The sequence below is a fragment of the Leucopleurus acutus genome (genome assembly GCF_964270905.1).
Source record: "Leucopleurus acutus genome assembly, chromosome: 21".
Taxonomy (NCBI): Eukaryota; Metazoa; Chordata; class Mammalia; order Artiodactyla; family Delphinidae; genus Leucopleurus; species Leucopleurus acutus.
In genome coordinates, this window is record NC_139163.1 from 17,967,993 (window position 1) to 17,986,829 (window position 18,837).

Genomic DNA, 18,837 nt, shown 5'->3' on the forward strand with positions numbered 1-18,837 from the left:
TGGTTAAGACTCTGTGCTTCCACTGCAGGGGGCACAGGTTCGATCCCTGGTCAGGGAACTAAGATCCCACATGTGGCATTGCGTGGCCAAAATTTTTTTTAAAAAAATTAAAAAAGAATATGAGGTGAAAAGAACATTTCTCTCTTCAGCTATTAGAGAAGAGTTAGCTTAAGCCATCCAAATCACAGTTCTTTTTTTCTTGGACTCTACCATGGTCCTCCTAGGTCTCCCGTGGGCTTCTAACCTCTTCAAGAAGGAGGTAGTCCAAGTTACAGGGGAAGAAAGGGAGGGAAAGAAAAGCGGCACACATACATGTACACACAAACTACAACAGATAAACAATTGTGTTGCCCAAGTAATGTGAAGTAAAGAGAGAGAATAATTGAAGAAAGATAATCCAGACAGGTCATTTCAGGTAGACGGTTGGTTGGTTGATTTGGTTGATTGATTCATGTATTCATCCAAATCTTACAGAGGTGTCTTCTGTGATTCAGACACTTCTTAGGGACCAGACAGACGAGGACTCTTCATTCTCTTACATTTTAGGGAGATGAGAGAAACAATAAACAAGTAAAAGCATAGCTGAATAACCTATTTCTCATTATGGTAAGAATTATGGAGAAAATCAGATATGGTGCTGTGATAGTAAATGGAGGGGGGCTGAGTTTAGTCAGACTGAGTCTGCAGGGAAGGCTTTACTATTCAATGAATATTGATTTGGTGTCTGTGGGGTGCTGGACATTGGCACCCATTTATCACTGCCTGTTTCACAAAAAGCCCTTCCCGGCTGACTTCCATTTCTGTGACGCTACCTGAGGGGCTGTCCTTCCTCATCCCCCACCTCCAGGCTAAAGCATGTGACTGCTGGGTCAGGTGAGATCGTACGAGATCATACACAGGAAACTCTTCTATAAACTCTATATAACAAATATTTAATGTATGCCTTCTATATGTCAGTCATATATCAGTGAATAACACATACACACACATACACACACATGATGCACACACACGTACAGAGCCCTTGTAGAGTTTACAATCTATTTAAATATATATTCTCTTCGTCTTCCTCTTTCTTACCAAAAGGCAAATTTAAGGCCAGAATTATTGTAATGAAACCATTTTCCTTTGCGCTTTATTAGATTGAGATTTCAAATATTTGCAAAGCAAATGGTCATTTATTTAGAGGCATTTTCACCCAACATTCCTGTACCTTTCATATTTGCTTTATTCTTAATCAGGTTTGGTTACTAAGTGAAGTAAGGCCCCTCTTTCAACTTGATCATTCAGTGTGTTATATTTCAAGCCTTTGGGTTTATTTCAAGATTTTATTTACAAAGAGTTTGTCTATTTTTGAACTTATTTATTATACTATAAGCGGGCATGAAGTTATCTCTTCCACGATGCCTTATAGTTCAATCCACTACTTCAAAACAGCAAGGTGGGACTATTTATCTTTTAAAGTATTTCAGCAGACTAAGGAATATTGGTTGAAGATGCAGAAACATACACCTTATGAGAAAATGGGTCAGCTTAACATCTTCTACTTTGAGATGGGCATGCTGCCCAAAACATTAACAGCAATAAAATTATTCCGTAACTTACAATGATTAATGAAAAAAAGGTGCCGCTTTACCTCAGCTAAATTCTTCAAATGACAGAACAAATAGAAGAGAAGAAATAAAAGTTGTTCGTGTTTTTTTCATGACTCCAGTAGAGGTTAGAGTAACCAGAAACTGGTGGGCCATAGAATGTCCACTTTCTATGTGAAGGTGAAAGACCTTCATGCCATTACCAGCCTGGAAACCGCCTCTGGGTATAGGAACAGCACTCAAGCTTGTCCAGGAAAATGATATCCAGGGAGGAAATGTATTCCAGTTTTTAGCATTTACCTCATGATTTTTGCGGTGGAAATGTCTTAAGGGGTGTAAAATGAACACTGCACTTTAAGATTACCTTGAAGAGTGTTTTGCTCACTGAAGCATAAGAAAACATAGTGTTTCAAATTAGAAAAAGGAAACAGAATAGGAACTAAAAAATGGATGCAATAGCTAAAACCAAAAAAGAAAAATATTTTAAAAATGAGAAGAAAATCATTTTATCTTGCATTGTTTGAAATCCCCTCTATTTTTTCCAGTTAGAACAAAACTATACAATATTGTGAGTCTCCCTAATGCAATTTTTTTTCTTTTCTTTTTTTAGAATTCTTTTCCATTATAGTTTATTACAGGGTATTGAATATAGATCCCTGTGCTATACAGTAGGACCTTGTTTATTTTGTATACAGTAGCTTGCATCTGCCAATCCCAAACTGCTGATGTATTTCCTCCTCCCCCCAGTTTTCATTTTGGTAATCGTAAGTTTGTTTTCTATGTCTGTGAGTCTGTTTCTGTTTTGTAAATAAGTTCATTTGTATCAAAGTTTAGATTGCAAATATAAGTGATACCATATGGTAGCTGTCTTTCTCTGACTTCAGTTAGTGTGATAATCCCTGGGTCCATTCATGTTGCTGCAGATGGCATTATTTCACTGTTTTTTATGGCTGAGTTGTATTCCATTGTATATATCAATATATACCACATCTTCTTTGTCCATTCATCTGTTGATGGACATTTAGGTTGCTTCCATGTCCTGGCTGTTGTAAATAGAGCTGCAGTGAACATTGTGGCACATGCATCCTTTCGAATTATCGTTTTCTGCAGATACATGCCTGGGAGTGGGATTGCTGGATCATATGGTAACTCTATTTTTAGTTTTTAAAGGACTCTCCATTCTGCTCTCCATAGTGGCTGCACCGTTTGTATTCCCACCAACAGTATAGAAGGGTTCCCTTCTCTCCACACCCTCTCTAGCATTTATTTCTAGACTTTTTAGTGATGGCCATTCTGACTGGTGGGAGGTGATACCTAATTGTGGTTTTGCTTTGCATTTCTCTAATATTTAGCAAAGTGCAGCATCTTTTCATGTGCTTATTGGCCATCTGTATGTCTTCTTTGGAGAAATGTCTACTTGGATCTTCTGCCCAGTTTTTAATTGGGTTGTTGGGTTGTTGTTGTTGTTATTGAGTTGGATGAGCTATTTGTATCCTAAGCTGTATTTTTAAAATGGGTGACACATTCATGGTAATTTGAGATTGGGAGAGAAGATGCTTTCTGGAGGCCATGGCGATCAGGCACTTTCAGATTCTGGATGTGGAGCAGCATGGCCTATAGATTAGAGCAAATAGCTACCTGATAAAAGAGTATCAGTGGTAAGGATTGGAGTAGTAGTGACATAACATAGGAAATGGATGAACTAAAAATAGAATTCAGACAGGCATCTTTTATTTCAGACAATGGTACCTTTTTGTAGTGTATTTTTCAGAAATGTCGTTTTCTAATCCTATGTGTCAAGATAGGCTGCTCTGTGTTGTTTCTGCCTCCTGAGCTTATCTAGAACAATCAGGCAGGTGCATGCAAGAATTTTTTTTCCTTTTTTTGCCATCTAATCTATTTTCTATTATCCATAGATTTTTTGACCAGACAGTGAACCTCTGATGGGCAGATATATGATTACCAAACATTATGTTGTAGCTCCCATAACATTGGTTTTGTTGATATTTTTCCTGCTGGGATAATCACTGTATTGAAAGGGTACAGATTATGGCCAAGGACAGAGTTGTTGAATGAGTTCGAAATTAGTCAGTCCGAGGTTCTGCAAATTTTAATTCAGAAACTGCTGGCTTTAAGTTTGAATTTTGATTTTTTTTTCTTGCAGGGGTATTGAGTGCATTTTTCATACTCAAGGACAATAATTAGTCCTTGCCAGGCAAAGATGGAAAATTCTACTTCATTAGTAAGCCCAAGAGAGGAGGCTCTCTGAACTTACTTTAACATCCCGCTGGAGAGAGTCAGGATTCAGTAGAGAAACATCTGGGCTGCTAAGGGATTGGGGAGTACTAGGCGGGGGTTCCTCCTAAGGACTAAAATACTGCTTTGCTCTAAAGGTATCTGTTCTACCAGAGTCAAGAATAATAGAAAAATAAGGGTAAGGAGTCAATTCTGGGCAGACAGAGTCTTATTTATTCTACTGGCACATGCAGTGCTTGGGAATTACTATGTGAAGCATTACTTAATAAGTGTTTTCTCCATTGCGCCCCATTATAATTATATATGAAAGAAAGAATTGCATATTCCTTCAAGGATATTGGGTTCCAGATTAAGATGTGCCTACCATCCGACTATTCAAAAGATGCTGCTGAGCCCAAATCATTTCCATGAGAAAGTAGTAATGGATTAACACAAAGGGCCGTTTCCGTTCTCTTCTCTTCCCTCCATTTTCTGGCTTTCTAGTGTAATGGGGCCAGAGCATTTTAGTCAATGCTGTCTGATAGAACTTTCTCTGATAATGGAAATGTTCCATATCTGCACTGTTCCATATGATAGCCACTCACCATATTCTGGGTGTTAGGAACTTGAGATGTGGCTAATGTCACTGGTAAATGAATTGGAAATTTTATTTAATTTTAGCTAACTTAAATTTAAATAGCTACATGTTGCTAATGGCTACCACATTGACAGGGTGATCTAAGAAATGGAATAAAACCATAAGTAACACATTCATTTATCTTCCCTGACCAGAATTCTTAGATGCTACAATTAGAATTATTAAAATGTCACATAGAGTTGTCACTTCACAAAAATGAATTTACTTTGCCTTTTACTTTTTAAACCAAGGGAGGAACATACATTTTTCAGACAGGGTAATCAGTTCAGTGAATATGCTTTCATAAATAATATTGCTTCTTTTATTTTGTGTAAGAAACGGATCTTCGAATCATATAAAGGGAAGTGTCTGCGCCTTGAGAAGACACATCATGACACAGTAGTGTTTGAACATGAATTGTCTGTATGCTGCAATATCTCAGCTTTGTTCAGGATTCATTTTTCTTTCTTCAACAGGCCAGGAGAACTGTCAAGGTGAAGGGTATCCGGTACAGTTTCCACGTGTGGTCAATTTCTTGCATTACAGTTGTATTTGTGTCAGAAGTCAAATAACAGACCTTTAATATTTTTTCACTGATTTTTTGTTATTCCATTGGGTTCTGTTACGTGATCTTTTGTGTTCATGTGTTAACTATTGATATATTATGGCAAACCATACTAGAGCCATACAAACTAATCCCTTTAGGAGCTTATGGTGGAATTTGACAACACATAGAAACAAATATGCCACCTTTCCAATATTAAAATTTAGGTGAAGTTCATTATATCATATGTGAGGCTAAGTGCTCCTTTTTGACTATTAGGCATAATTCACTACTGCCTATAATTTTAGTCTCAATTCTGGTTCCATGTTTTTCTACCATTGCACTTTCCCTCATTTCCAGAGACTGCAATGTCTTCTTGACTCAGGAAATGAAGAGAGGGTGAAAGTGGGAAAACTGAGGGAGTCTAGAAAAGTTAATGGATAGATTGTGAATATCTATGAAATTTTCACCCTCTCTGTCCCATTGTCTTCTTGTCAATTTCCTTCTACAAATGTTTTACTAAGGTATAAAGGCCAGTCAACTTCAATTTACAAAATATGTATGACATTGTCAGCATGAAGAATTGTCCTCTAATAACCTGAATTTTAGAGATGTGTTCATAAAAGGGAAATTGTACTCAAGATGTCTAAGAGTGAATTGTTACAGCAACACATTTGACTGAAGTAACTTTTACTCAGTTTTATCCTTCTCCTTTCCTTACTTTGAACTTTGTACCACAGTTCTCCTTCTCTTAATTAAATAAAAAAAATTAAAACATATTTTCCAGGCTATTTGGAAAGTATCAGATAAAGTTACTTACCTTACCTGAATTCCTGAATATATTTCAGAGCAATCTTTCTCCCATGCTGATCACAGAGAATCTTCCTAATACACTTCAAGACTTTCCATCATGATTTCTACAGCAGTGGACAATCATCTAGGTCAACAGGTTTTGGGGGTGAGAGTCTTCAGGGAGGTACATTGCTACATTTTGAAAGCTGATTGTTTTATTAGAGAGACTAGGAATGTTGGCAGCAGTGAAACAAATTCTTTTTGGAAGCTTATTTATTTTTTGGCAACAAAAATTCTGCTTCAGGTGAAGATCAGCACATGGCAAAATAATAATCCTGTAATTCTGATTCCCTCATGTGGGTAAGCAGGGTTAGAGATAAATAAGAGTTCAACTTCCCCTTCTCAAGTAGACATTCACACATTTCATAAAGCAATGCACCTTTCAGAGAAGATGGCAACAGAAACGAACTGTCTTACCTCAAGTAAAAGCCAAACAGTAACAAGTTACCCTGCAGTGCTTTGTTTCAGAGCCCGTCTTAAGAGACAAAAGGAAGGGCAGAGAGAGAGAGAGAGAGAGAGAGAGAGAGATGAAAGAAAGAAAGAAAAGAGAGAAAGAGAAAGAAAGAAAGGGAAAAATACTTTAACTCTGACAACTTACAAGATTTAAAACAAAACTGGGGATACTCCTAGAGGAAAAACCCAACAGATGCATACTTACAGAACACTTTATTGTGTTCAGTTTGATTCTAGACAGGCTGACTTAGGAAGGGTTAAAGTGAATGCTAATTTTTCACACAACCACACTTCTAACCCTAACATCTAAATGGCAGAGTCAAAATTGCTGTGCTTGAAACCTAGCTCCTCTTGGGTTAAGTTTTTAAATTCTATAGGCCTTAGTTTCTTTACCTATGTAATTAGGATAACCATCATACTTATTTTATAGGATTATTATTAATAACTGTTGTTTTTATCTCCAAGTCATTCAACTTACTTGTCTCTGTATCTATTGCCATTATCCTAACCCATCTGCCTATCATCTCTCGCTTGGAACACTGCCTTAATTGCTTATTGCTCTTCTTTTCCCTTCTTGATTTTTTCCATTTCCTGTCTTATCACATAGAAACCAAAGTGATTAACAACAAAAACAGAACCAAAGAACAACTGGATCAGATTGTGTTACCCTCTCTCAACATCCTTCAACATTTTCCTTTTGCTCTTAGAATAAAATCTCAACTCCTTTTCATGACCAGCGAGGATTTAACAGATCTGGTTCCTCTTCTGCTTCATCTTCTCTGGGCTTTTACACTTACCGTCCCTTCTGCCCGAATCGTTTTGCCCAGTTGGTGGTAGAGGTGGCTCATAGTCATTCTTTCGGTCCATCTTAAATGATCCCTCTACTTATAGCCCTTCCTTCCCTCCTTCATCTCAGTTGTCCTTCCCTAGCTATTGTCAATACAATCATCATGTTTATTTTCTTAATCACAATATAAAGGTATCTTGTTCACCATCATATCGCCAGGGCCCAGTGATCATGTGACATATAGTGGTCACGCACAGTAACAGGTACTTATTAAAAAAAAAAATTTATTGAAGTATAGTTGATTTACACTGTTGTGTTAATTTCTGCTGTACAGCAAAGTGACTCAGTTATACATATATATGTTCTTTTTCATTCTTTTCCATTATGGTTTATTACAGGATATTGAATATAGTTCCCTGTGTTATACAGTAGGACCTTGTTGTTATCCATCCTATATATAAGAGTTTGCATCTGCTAATCCCAAACTCCCCCTCCATCCCTCCCCCACCCCCTCCCCCTCCAGCTACTTTTATTGAGAGCTGTGATAGGCACTCTTTCAAGCGCTTTGCACGCACACACTTATATTCCTCACAACCTGTGAGACAGGTGTTATTTTTATCTCATTTTAGATGAGAATTTAAACATTCTGCCCAAGGTCATTTAGCTAAAAGTGGTCGACTTGAGACCACAACCAAGGAAGACTAGCTGCAGAGTCTAACTCTAATCATTTTTCAAATCCTGATGAATATTTGAATACATGAATATGCATAGTACATGCCTAGCATCTAGCATGTGTTAAAAATAAAGCTATTAATATTGTTATTATTCACATGGGAACAATTTTATTCTCTTACTGGCTTGTTTCCTCAGAGTCGTAGTGGCCAGAGCATGGGTTAAAGCTGTTAGAAAGTTGAACGAGTAGCTGACTGGTCTGTAAAACTTCTACGGAGTTAGCTGTCTGCCTATAATAGTTCCGTGACAGACATGCCTTGAGTCAAATCAGCTGATTGGCTTAAGGCTCTCTCAAACAGCCTTGTGGAATACGAATCTTCATTTTAAATTTGAAGATCTAATGCTACTCGATGTTCCACAAATCTTACTTACAATCAGTGTTACACCTCTATGGAAGCTATAAAATATATTTCAGTGACTGGAAGCCGTTCAAAAGATTATCTAGAGATTTACTACTTTTAAATTGGAAGCAGAATAAGTGCAGCGGCTAAGCAACAGAGGGGAAATCCAGGGCTGAGGCTTCATCTAATCCTCATTACTATCTTCTGTTGGTCTTTCCTCATTTCAATCAAATTTGACCTTTAATAAAAGATTTACAGTAATAAAAGGAGATGAATACTTATTTAAATTTAATGGTTGTACTGATCTGTACTAACAACACATCCCCCCCAAAGCCTAGGTATTACGCTAGGAAATTTGAAGCATATCTGGACAGAATTCTGTTCATGAAGTAGTGGGTTCCACACCTTAACCCTATGGTTAGATGGCGAGTCCCCTTGATCTTAACTCACAGGATTATGGTGAAGATTTGAAAATAATGATGCATGTAAAACACTCGTGCAGTGGCAAACACATTGCAAATACTATTATTTTTCCTAATCTAATTATTAATTTAAAATAATCTTGAGGGCTTTCGTTAATATTTTATTCGAGACTCCTGGAGGCCTGAAGGAATGTGTTAAGAATGACTGAACCTCTTTTTAAAAAGAGAACAGTGACTTCCCTGGAGGTCCAGTGGTTAACAGTCAGAGCTTCCACTTCTGGGAGCACGGGTTTGATCCCTGGTTGGGAAGCTAAGATCCCGCATGCCACGTGGTGCTGCCAAATAAACAAACACGAAGAGAACGATGTACAAATTACCGTATGATTACGTATATGTAGCAATATGTGAAGGCTATGTGTAGAGAGGAGGCGTTATTTTCTTGTTGCAAATCTGTAAGGAACTGGTAATGCCTTTAACCTCTGTGGACAAGGGAAGAGCCGAAAAAAACAAAACGGAGAGTGGTCTGAATTCTCTCTCTTGTTACTATGTGGTCTGGCCTTGACCAAAAGAACTGTTTATTGCATTAATTCCTTTCTTCCTGAACACGGGTTGTTCTGATTCTTACTGTTTAATCTGTCAGTGATGTCTGGCTAACTTGAGTCCTTGATATCTGCAGGTTTGCCTGATTGTTTTGTTTTGTTTTTCATGTTATGACAATGACAACTTGGAGGCGGGTATTTTGTTGAGATAAAGCTTTCATCTCTTCTTGGAGTTTATACCCTGCTTTTTTCCGTACTGTGATGCGTCCTTTTTAAAAATATTAAGCATAATACTCATATTAGCAATAAATAGAAGTTCAGAATTCTCGGGAGGAAACATTTTGGAAATAATTACAAAATTTCTTTTTCGTCAGTATTCATTGAGGTAGTTAGTCTACTCAGTATTCAGTGCAGTAGGAAGGAAAGCCACGTAATAAGGAGTCTTTCAGGAATTAGTTTCTGAAAACTAAATCCATTAAGGAATTTAGACTGGGTGGAACTGAGGGAAACATCAAAAGTGAGGATAAATAAATTCTGGAGACCTAATGTACAACATGGTGACTACAGTTAATAATAATGTATTGTAGACTTGAAATTTGCTGAGTGTAGGTCTTAAGTGTTCTCACCACAGGCACCAAAAGATAGCTATGTGAGGTGATTGATGTGTTAATTAGCTTGATTGTGGTAATCATTTCACAATGTAAATGTATATGAAAATGTCCCATTGTGTACCTTAAATAAATACAATTTTTATTTGTCAATCATACTTCAATAAAGCTGTTAAAAAATAAAATAAGAAAATACCTCTGAGAGGAAGATCAGGTGTGACAGAGTCCCCTGAGGGATGGTAATCAGGGAAGAGGGAGAGGTAGATATCCAGGGTATAAAACTATTCTCTTGGGTTGTGGGCAGGAGAGACAATAAGAGAAAATCAGGCTCTCTAAAGAGAAAGGGACCCTGATTCTACTTTTTGGCCACTTGCTAGGGAGGCAGTGTGACCCAAGGAAAGAGCAAATACTGCTGTGCTAAAGAAATGTAAGAAAATGAGGGAAATTTCAGCCTGAGACTTCATAAGTGATGGAGAGATGGTACAAAGAAGCCCATCGTGAAGCGTCATTTGTGTCGGGGCTGCTGTCAGGCTTGGAGGCCTTCGGCATTCTGTCATACGTCATCTGAGAGGAATCAGCGCAGGGTGGCTCTTTGCTCAGCTTTGCAGTGTATTCCATAAGGATCCCTGGGTGGTCATCCCTCCACGATCCATCAGTTTGAATTTTCTTACACTTGTACGTGCTACCAAATAAGCTTTGTTACACAGCATTGTCTCCTGTGCTTTGAATGACTGAATTTGAACTCTCTCGGGTTGAGGGGACTGGGTGAAAAAGTAGCCTAGTGAGAGGTGTTAGGCTCTCCTGTTGCTCTTTACATTAAGCTCTGAAGCAGGACTGGGACTTGTGGTAAGAAGCCTGTTGGAGTCCTATTAAAAGGCTCTGACAGCGGGAATATCTCAAGACTAGAGACAGGGCTCCCCTTCCATAGTGAGCTGAACAACGGACCCCCAAATGTATCGTGTCCTAGTCCCTGCAGCCTGTGAATAGTACCTTATCTGGACAAAGGGTCTTTGCTGCTGTGATTAAGTTAAGGATTTTTCGATGAGGTTATTCTGGCCTATCCAGGTGGGCCCTAAATGCTGTCCTTATAAGAGATGTAGACAGAGAGATGAGACAAACACACAGAAAAGAAGGCGGTGTTGGGAGACTTTGTCTTCTGAGGGAAGTCTGTTTTTCTCAAGGTGATAACTGATAATAGGACTTTCTAAACCTGGAAGCTAATGCCATGGCTCTGCTTTTAGCTTTCGGCTGTTCCTCTGGGCTGGAATAACTTCCCAACTGCAGCCAAATCTGGAAAGGTGAAAGGCGAGCTTCCATTAAATACCTCATGTTTCACGCATACATGTTTACATCGACACATATATATTTTACGTTTAGTTCTTTATACATATGTAATTATAGATGCAATTTAAATCATCCTATTTTAACTTATTATATTATCAGTATTGGTCTATTTGAAGCTACTCTTTGAAAACATTTTTTTAATAATAATATAATAATAGTTTTTCATATAATGGTAAAAATTCAACCTATTATTGTTTGATACCATGTTGTTTCCCAAATATTTAATAATATAACCTATGCTTTGGGGCATATCCCACACACAGTTCTTTGCAAATCTACCTTAATGAATATATTCATAAAAGGGGAATTTCTGAGTAGAATTGTGTTAACTTCGGAAGTCTTTTTATACATATTATCAAAATGTTTTCCAAAAACCTTGCAATCATTTACACTCCTGCCTGCAGTGTTTGAGAGTGGCCACTGCACTGTGTGATGAGTAATCAGTCACGTGATGACTACTGCCATTAAACCAACCCATCCACCAACCAACCAACAAACCCTTGCCAGGCCGAGGACTACCACACAGGGCTGATTCGTCCATGCAGATCATGTAGGTCTTACCCAACATTGCCTTAGTAATGACTCAAAGGACACAAGCACAGAGCAGGTGTAAGCTTGTCAGTGCTCTCTGGAGAGGCTCGGATCCAACAGAGGCAGCTTCTCATCACCCCTTTTCCCACACTGGGCTGGGTTTTGGTTTTAAAGAAGCACTAATAATGTGTGAAGAATATAATGGCTCAGAGGAAGTCACTTACATTTGGGGCTTGTGTGAGTTTTCTATTGTTGTCATAGCAAATGACCACAAATTTAATAACCTAAAACAACACCATGTATGCTCTCATAGTTCTGTGGGCCATTAGTCCAGCTCACTCAGCTGATTTCTCTGCTCTGGGAGCCACAAGGAAGGCTCTGGGGTGGGTGGGTGGAATCTGCTTCCAGGGTCATTGAGATCGTTGACAGAACTCAGTTCCATGTGGTTGTAGGACTGAAGTGTATTTCCTTGCTGGCTGTCGGTGAAGGGTCGTTCTCAGCTTCTAAAGATCACCTGCAATCCGTGTCTTCAAAGCCAGCAACAGTGAGTCAAGTCCTTCTCAGACCTCATTTCTCCTGCCTTCTCTTCTGCTGTCTCACCACTCCCGCCCCTCCCCGCCCCCCCCTCCCCGCCCACAGCTCCCAACTCCTCTCACTCCCTGCAGCTGGCAAAGGTTCTCAGCTTTGAGTTCACGTGATTAGACAGGGTCTGCCTGGGTAATCCAGGATAGCCGCCTCATCTCATCTTCAGCACGTCTGCAAAGTCCTTTTTGCCCTGTAGGGAAATATATTTACAGGTTTTGGTGTTTAGGAGGTGAACATCTGTGAGGGAACCATTATTCTGCCTATTGCAGAGCTTCTTTATTTTTGTACGCGGTTAGTTCTGTGGGGATAAAGAGACTATAGGGCTCGCTTCCAGTCTCCAGCCAACTGCAGTGGACGCGTTCTTCAGTTAGAGCCTTATCTACAATAAGCTATCTAGACCAAGGTTTCTGAACCTCAGCATTATTGACATTTTGGGCTAGATGGCTCTTTACTGTGTAGCTCTCCCCTGTGCCTTACTGGATGTTGAATAGCTTCCCTGGTCTCCACCCCTAGATGCCAGTAGTACCTCTTCCAGTGTGACAACCAAAAATGGCCCCAGACACTATTACATAGCCTTTTTGTCTATCTATCTATCTATCTATCTATCTATCTATCTATCTATCTATGTCTATTTATTTATTTATATCTCTCTGTGTTGGGTCTTCATTGCCTCGTGCAGGCTCTCTCTAGCTATGGAGAGCGGGGGCTACTCTTCGTTGTGGTGCGCAGGCTTCTCATTGTGGTGGCTTCTCATGTTGCAGAGCACGGGCTCTAGGTGCGCGGGCTTCAGTAGTGTGGCACACGGGCTCTAGAGCGCAGGCTCAGTAGTTGTGGCACACGGGCTTCGTTGCTCCGCGGCATGTGGGATCTTTCCGGACCAGGGCTTGAACCCATGTCCCCTGCATTGGCAGGTGGACTCTCAACCACTGCACCACCAGGGAAGCCCCCTTCCTAGTTTTATAGCCAAGAGCTTCAATTTGTTTTCTTTGAATTTCTTTATTTGTAAGTTTATTACTGTTTTTATAAGGCAACTGGAATTCTTTCGTGTGTTACCTATTCATATCTTTTGCACATTTTCCTATTCCAGTGTCTGTCTTTTGGTTATTAGTTTAATAGTTCTCTATATATTTAATATATTAACTTAGTCTGTAATACATGCTGTGAATATTTTTCCAGATATTTTTGTATTATTGATGTGTTATGATGATGAATCTGTCAGAACAGAAAATGAAGACAGAACCTATAAATTAGAGATATTTGGAATGAAGATACCAAGATAAGAAGAATATAAGCAACAATATAAGATAAAAGGAAAAACAAAAATCTAAATTAAGCAAAACTCCATTATAGTATTAAGAATTTGTTGCTTTAACAGTTACTAACTACAGAGCTTCTCTCTGTCCCAGGCACTGTTCTAGGTGCTTGGGATACAACAGTGAACCTATCAGACAATGCTTTCTGCCTCTGAGGAGCTTACATACTAGTGCGTGGGGAGAGCTAATCGAGATAATGTTATGGTGGAAGGTGGAAAATACCATGGAAAAATAACAAGACAAAGTAGAGCAAGATAGGCAATCAGAAATTCTGGAGGTGGAGTGGAGGTTGCACACTGCAGTACCAAATAGCATGGTCAGGTATCATTGTGAAGATGAGATTAGACACAAGATTTGAAGGAGATGAGGGAATTAGCCACGTGGGTATCTTGGGGAAGTACATTCCAGGTAGGAGAAATACCAGTGAAACCCTCTAAGACGGGGGCATGCCTGGTTTAAGGAACAGCAGAGAGGACAGTGTGGCTGGAGCAGAGAAAATAATGAGTAATGAACTCATCTAGTTATTATGTCTGAGGGAAATGGGAAGCCACTGCAGGGCTTTGGATAAAGGAACAGCATGACGTGATTTATTACATTTTTCTCAAATGTTTTATTTTGAAATAACTTCAGTCTTACAAAAAAAATAGTACAGAGAGTCCCTGTATATCCTTCACCCAGCTTCCCTCAGTGTTAACAAATTATATAACCATGGTACAATGATTGAAACCAGGAAATTACTATTTACACAATGCTATAATCTACAGACATTATTAAAAATTTCCCGGTATTCAAACTAATGTCATTTTTCTACGTCTTTTTCTACACTTTCATATTGTACTGGCAAATTATTTTGTAGAATGTCCCTTCATTTTTGTTTCTTTGATATTTTATTAGATTGAGATTGTGCAATTTTTGTCAGGACCACCCAGGAAGCGCTGTGTCCTTTTCAGTGAGCCATGCCAGGGAGTACAGAATGCTGCTATGTCTCACTGCTGGTGATGCTAACTGTGATCACTTGATTAAGGTGGTGTCTGCCACATTTCTGCACTATAAAGTTACAATTGTCCCTTTTATTTATTTATTTTTTTAACATCATTATTGGAGTATAATCGGTTTACAATGGTGTGCTTGTTTCAGCTGTATAACAAAATGAATCAGCTATACGTATACATATATCCCCATATCCCCTCCCTCTTGCATCTCCCTCCCACCCTCCATATCCCACCCCTCTAGGTGGTCACAAAGCACCGAGCTGATCTCCCTGTGCTGTGCGGCTGCTTCCCACTAGCTATCTGTTTTACATCTGGGAGTGGATATATGTCCATGCCACTCTCTCACTTTGTCACAGCTTACCCTTCCCCCTCCCCGTGTCCACAAGTCCATTTTCTATGTCTGTGTCTTTATTCTTGCCCTGCCCCTAGGTTCTTCAGAACCATTTTTTTTTTAGATTCCATATATATGTGTTAGCATAGGGTATTTTTCTCTTTATGACTTACTTCACTCAGTATGACACACTCTAGGTCCATCCACCTCACTGCAAATAACTCAATTTCATTTCTTTTTATGGCTGAGTAATATTCCATTGTATATAGGTGCCACATCTTCTTTATCCATTCATCTGTCGATGGACACTTAGGTTGCTTCCATGTCCTGGCTATGGTAAATAGAGCTGAATGAACATTGTGGTACATAACTCTTTTTGAATTACAGTTTTCTCTGGGTATAAGCCCAGTAGTGGGATTGCTGGGTCATATAGTAGTTCTATTTTTAGTTTTTTAAGGAACCTCCATACTGTTCTCCATAGTGGCTGTATCAATTTACATTCCCACTGACAGTGCAAGAGAGTTCGCTTTTCTCCACACCTCTCCAACGTTTATTGTTTGTAGACGTTTTCGTGATGGCCATTCTGACCAGTGTGAGGTGATACTTCATTGTAGGTTTGATTTGCATTTCTCTAATGATCAGTGATGTTGAACAGCCTTTCATGTATTCATTGGCAATCTGTATATCTTCTTTGAAAAAATGTCTACTTAGGTCTTCTGCTCATTTGTTGGGTGGTTTGGTTTTTTCATATTGAGCTGCATAAGCTGCTTGTATATTTTGGAGATTAATCCTTTGTCAGTTGCTTCGTTTGCAAATATTTTCTCCAGTTCTGAGGGTTGTCTTTCCGTCTTGTTTATGGTTTCCTTTGCTGTGCAAAAGCTTTTAAGTTTCATTAGGTCCCATTTGTTTATTTTTGTTTTTATTTCCATTTCTCTAGGAGGTGGGTCAAAAAGGATCTTGCTGTGATTTATGTCATAGAGTGTTCTGCCTATGTTTTCCTCTAAGAGTTTTATAAGAGTCTGGCCTTACATTTAGGTCTTTAATCCATTTTGAGTTTATTTCTGTCTGTGGTGTTAAGGTGTGTTCTAATGTCATTCTTTTACATGTAGCCGTCCAATATTCCCAGCACCAATTCTTGAAGAGGCTGTCTTTTCTCCATTGTATATTCTTGCCTCCTTTATCAAGCATAGGGCGACCATATGTGTGCGGGTTTATGTCTGGGCTTTCTGTCCTGTTCCATTGATCCATATTTCTGTTTTTGTGCCAGTACCACACTGTCTTGATTACTGTACCTTTGTGGTATAGTCTGAAGTCTGGGAGCCTGATTCCTCCAGCTCCATTTTCCTTTCTCAAGATTGCTTGGGCTATTCAGGGTCTTTTGGGTTTCCATACAAATTGTGAAATTTTTTGTTCTAGTTCTGTGAAAAATGCCATTGGTAGTTTGATAGGGATTGCATTGAATCTGTAGATTGCTTTGGACAGTAGAGTCATTTGCACAATATTGATTGTTCTAATCCAAGAACATGGTATATCTCTCCAACTGTATCATCTTTAATTTCTTTCATCAGTGTCTTATAATGTTCTGCATACAGGTCTTTTGTCTCCTTAGGTAGGTTTATTCCTAGGTATATTATTCTTTAGCTGCAATGGTAAATGGGAGTGTTTCCTTAATTTCTCTTTCAGATTTTTCATCATTAGTGTTTAGGAATGCAAGAGATTTCTGTGCATTAATGTTGTATCCTGCTACTTTACCAAATTCATTGATTAGCTCTAGTAGTTTTTGGTAGTTTCTTTAGGATTCTCTATGTGTAGTATCATGTCATCTGCAAACAGTGACAGTTTTACTTCTTCTTTTCCAATTTGTATTCCTTTTATTTCTTTTTCTTCTCTGATTGCTGTGGCTAAAACTTCCAAAACTATGTTGAATAATAGTGGTGAGAGTGGGCAACCTTGTCTTCCTCCTGATCTTAGTGGAAATGGTTTCAGTTTTTCACCATTGAGGATGATGTTGGCTGTGGGTTTGTCATATATAACCTTTATTATGTTGAGGTAAGTTTCCTCTATGCCCACTTTCTGGAGAATTTTATCATAAATATGTGTTGAATTTTGTCAAAAGCTTTTTCTGCATCTATTGAGATGATCATATCGTTTTTATACTTCAGTTTGTTACTATGGTGTATCACATTGATTGATTTGCATATATTGAAGAATCCTTGCATTCCTGGAATAAACCCCACTTGATCATGGTGTATGATCCTTTTAATGTGCTGTTGGATTCTGTTTGCTAGTATTTTGTTGAGGATTTTTGCATCATGTTCATCAGTGATATTGGCCTGTAGGTTTCTTCCTTTGTGACATCTTTGTCTGGTATTGGTATCAGGGTGATGGTGGCCTCGTAGAATGAGGTTGGGAGTGTTTCTCCCTCTGCTATATTTTGGAAGAGTTTGAGAAGGATACGTGTTAGCTCTTCTCTAAATGTTTGATAGATTTCACCTGTGAAGCCATCTGGTCCTGGGCTTTTGTTTGTTGGAAGAGTTTTAATCACAGTTTCAATTTCAGTGCTTGTGATTTGTGATTGGTCTGTTTATATTTTCTATTTCTTCCTGGTTCATTCTCAGAAGGTTGTGCATTTCTAAGAATTTGTCCATTTCTTCCAGGTTGTCCATTTTATTGGCGTAGAGTTGCTTGTAGTAATCTCTTATGATATTTTGTATTTCTGCAGTGTCAGTTGTTACTGCTCCTTTTTTATTTCTAATTCTATTGATTTGCGTCTTCTCCCTTTTTTTCTTGATGAGTCTGGCTAATGGTTTATCAATTTTGTTTATCAAAGAACCCGCTTTTAGTTTTATTGATCTTTGCTATCGTTTTCTTCATTTCTTTTTCATTTATTTCTGATCTGATCTTTATGATTTCTTTCCTTCTGCTAACCTTGGTTTTTTTTTGTTCTTCTTTCTCTAATTGCTTTAGGTGTAAGGTTAGGTTGTTTATTTGAGGTGTTTCTTGTTTCTTGAGGTAGGATTGTATTGCTGTAAACTTCCCTGTTAGAACTGCTTTTGCTGCATCCCATAGGGTTTGGGTCATTGTGTTTTCATTGTCATTTGTTTCTAGGTATTTTTTGATTTCCTCTTTGAATTCTTCAGTTATCTCTGGTTATTTAGTAGTGTATTGTTTACCCTCCAAATGTTTGTATTTTTTACAGATTTTTTCCTGTAATTGATATCTAGTCTCATAGCATTGTGGTCAGAAAAGATACTTTATATGGTTTCAGTGTTCTTAAATTTACCAAGGCCCGATTTGTGACCCAAGATATGATCTATCCTGGAGAGTGTTCAGTGAGCACTTGAGGAGAAAGTGTAATCTGCTGTTTTGGGATGGAATGTCCTATAAATATCAGTTAAGTCCATTTTGTTTAATGTAACATTTAAAGTTTGTGTTTCCTTATTTGTTTTCATTTTGTATGATCTGTCCATTGGTGAAAGTGGGGTGTTAAAGTCCCCTACTATGATTGTGTTACTGTCGATTTCCCCTTTTATGGCTGTTAGTGTTTGCCTTATGTAGTGAGGTGCTCCTATGTTGGGTGCATAAATATTTACAATTGTTATATCTTCTTCTTGGATCGATTCCTTGATCATTATGTAGTGTCCTTCTTTGTCTGTTGTAATAGTCGTTGTTTTAAAGTCTATTTTGTCTGATATGCGAATTGCTACTCCAGCTTCCTTTTGATTTCCATTTGCATGGAATATGTTTTTCCATCCACTCACTTTCAGTCTGTATGTGTCCCAAGGTCTGAAGTGGGTCTCTTGTAGATAGCATATATACAGGTGTTGTTTTTGTATCCATTCAGCCAGTCTATGTCTTCTGGTTGGAGCATTTAATCCATTTACATTTAAGGTAGTTATAGATATGTATGTTCCTATTACCATTTTCTTAATTGTTTTGGGTTTGGTATTGTGGTCTTTTCCTTCTCCTGTGTTCCCTGCCTAGAGTAGATCCTTTAGC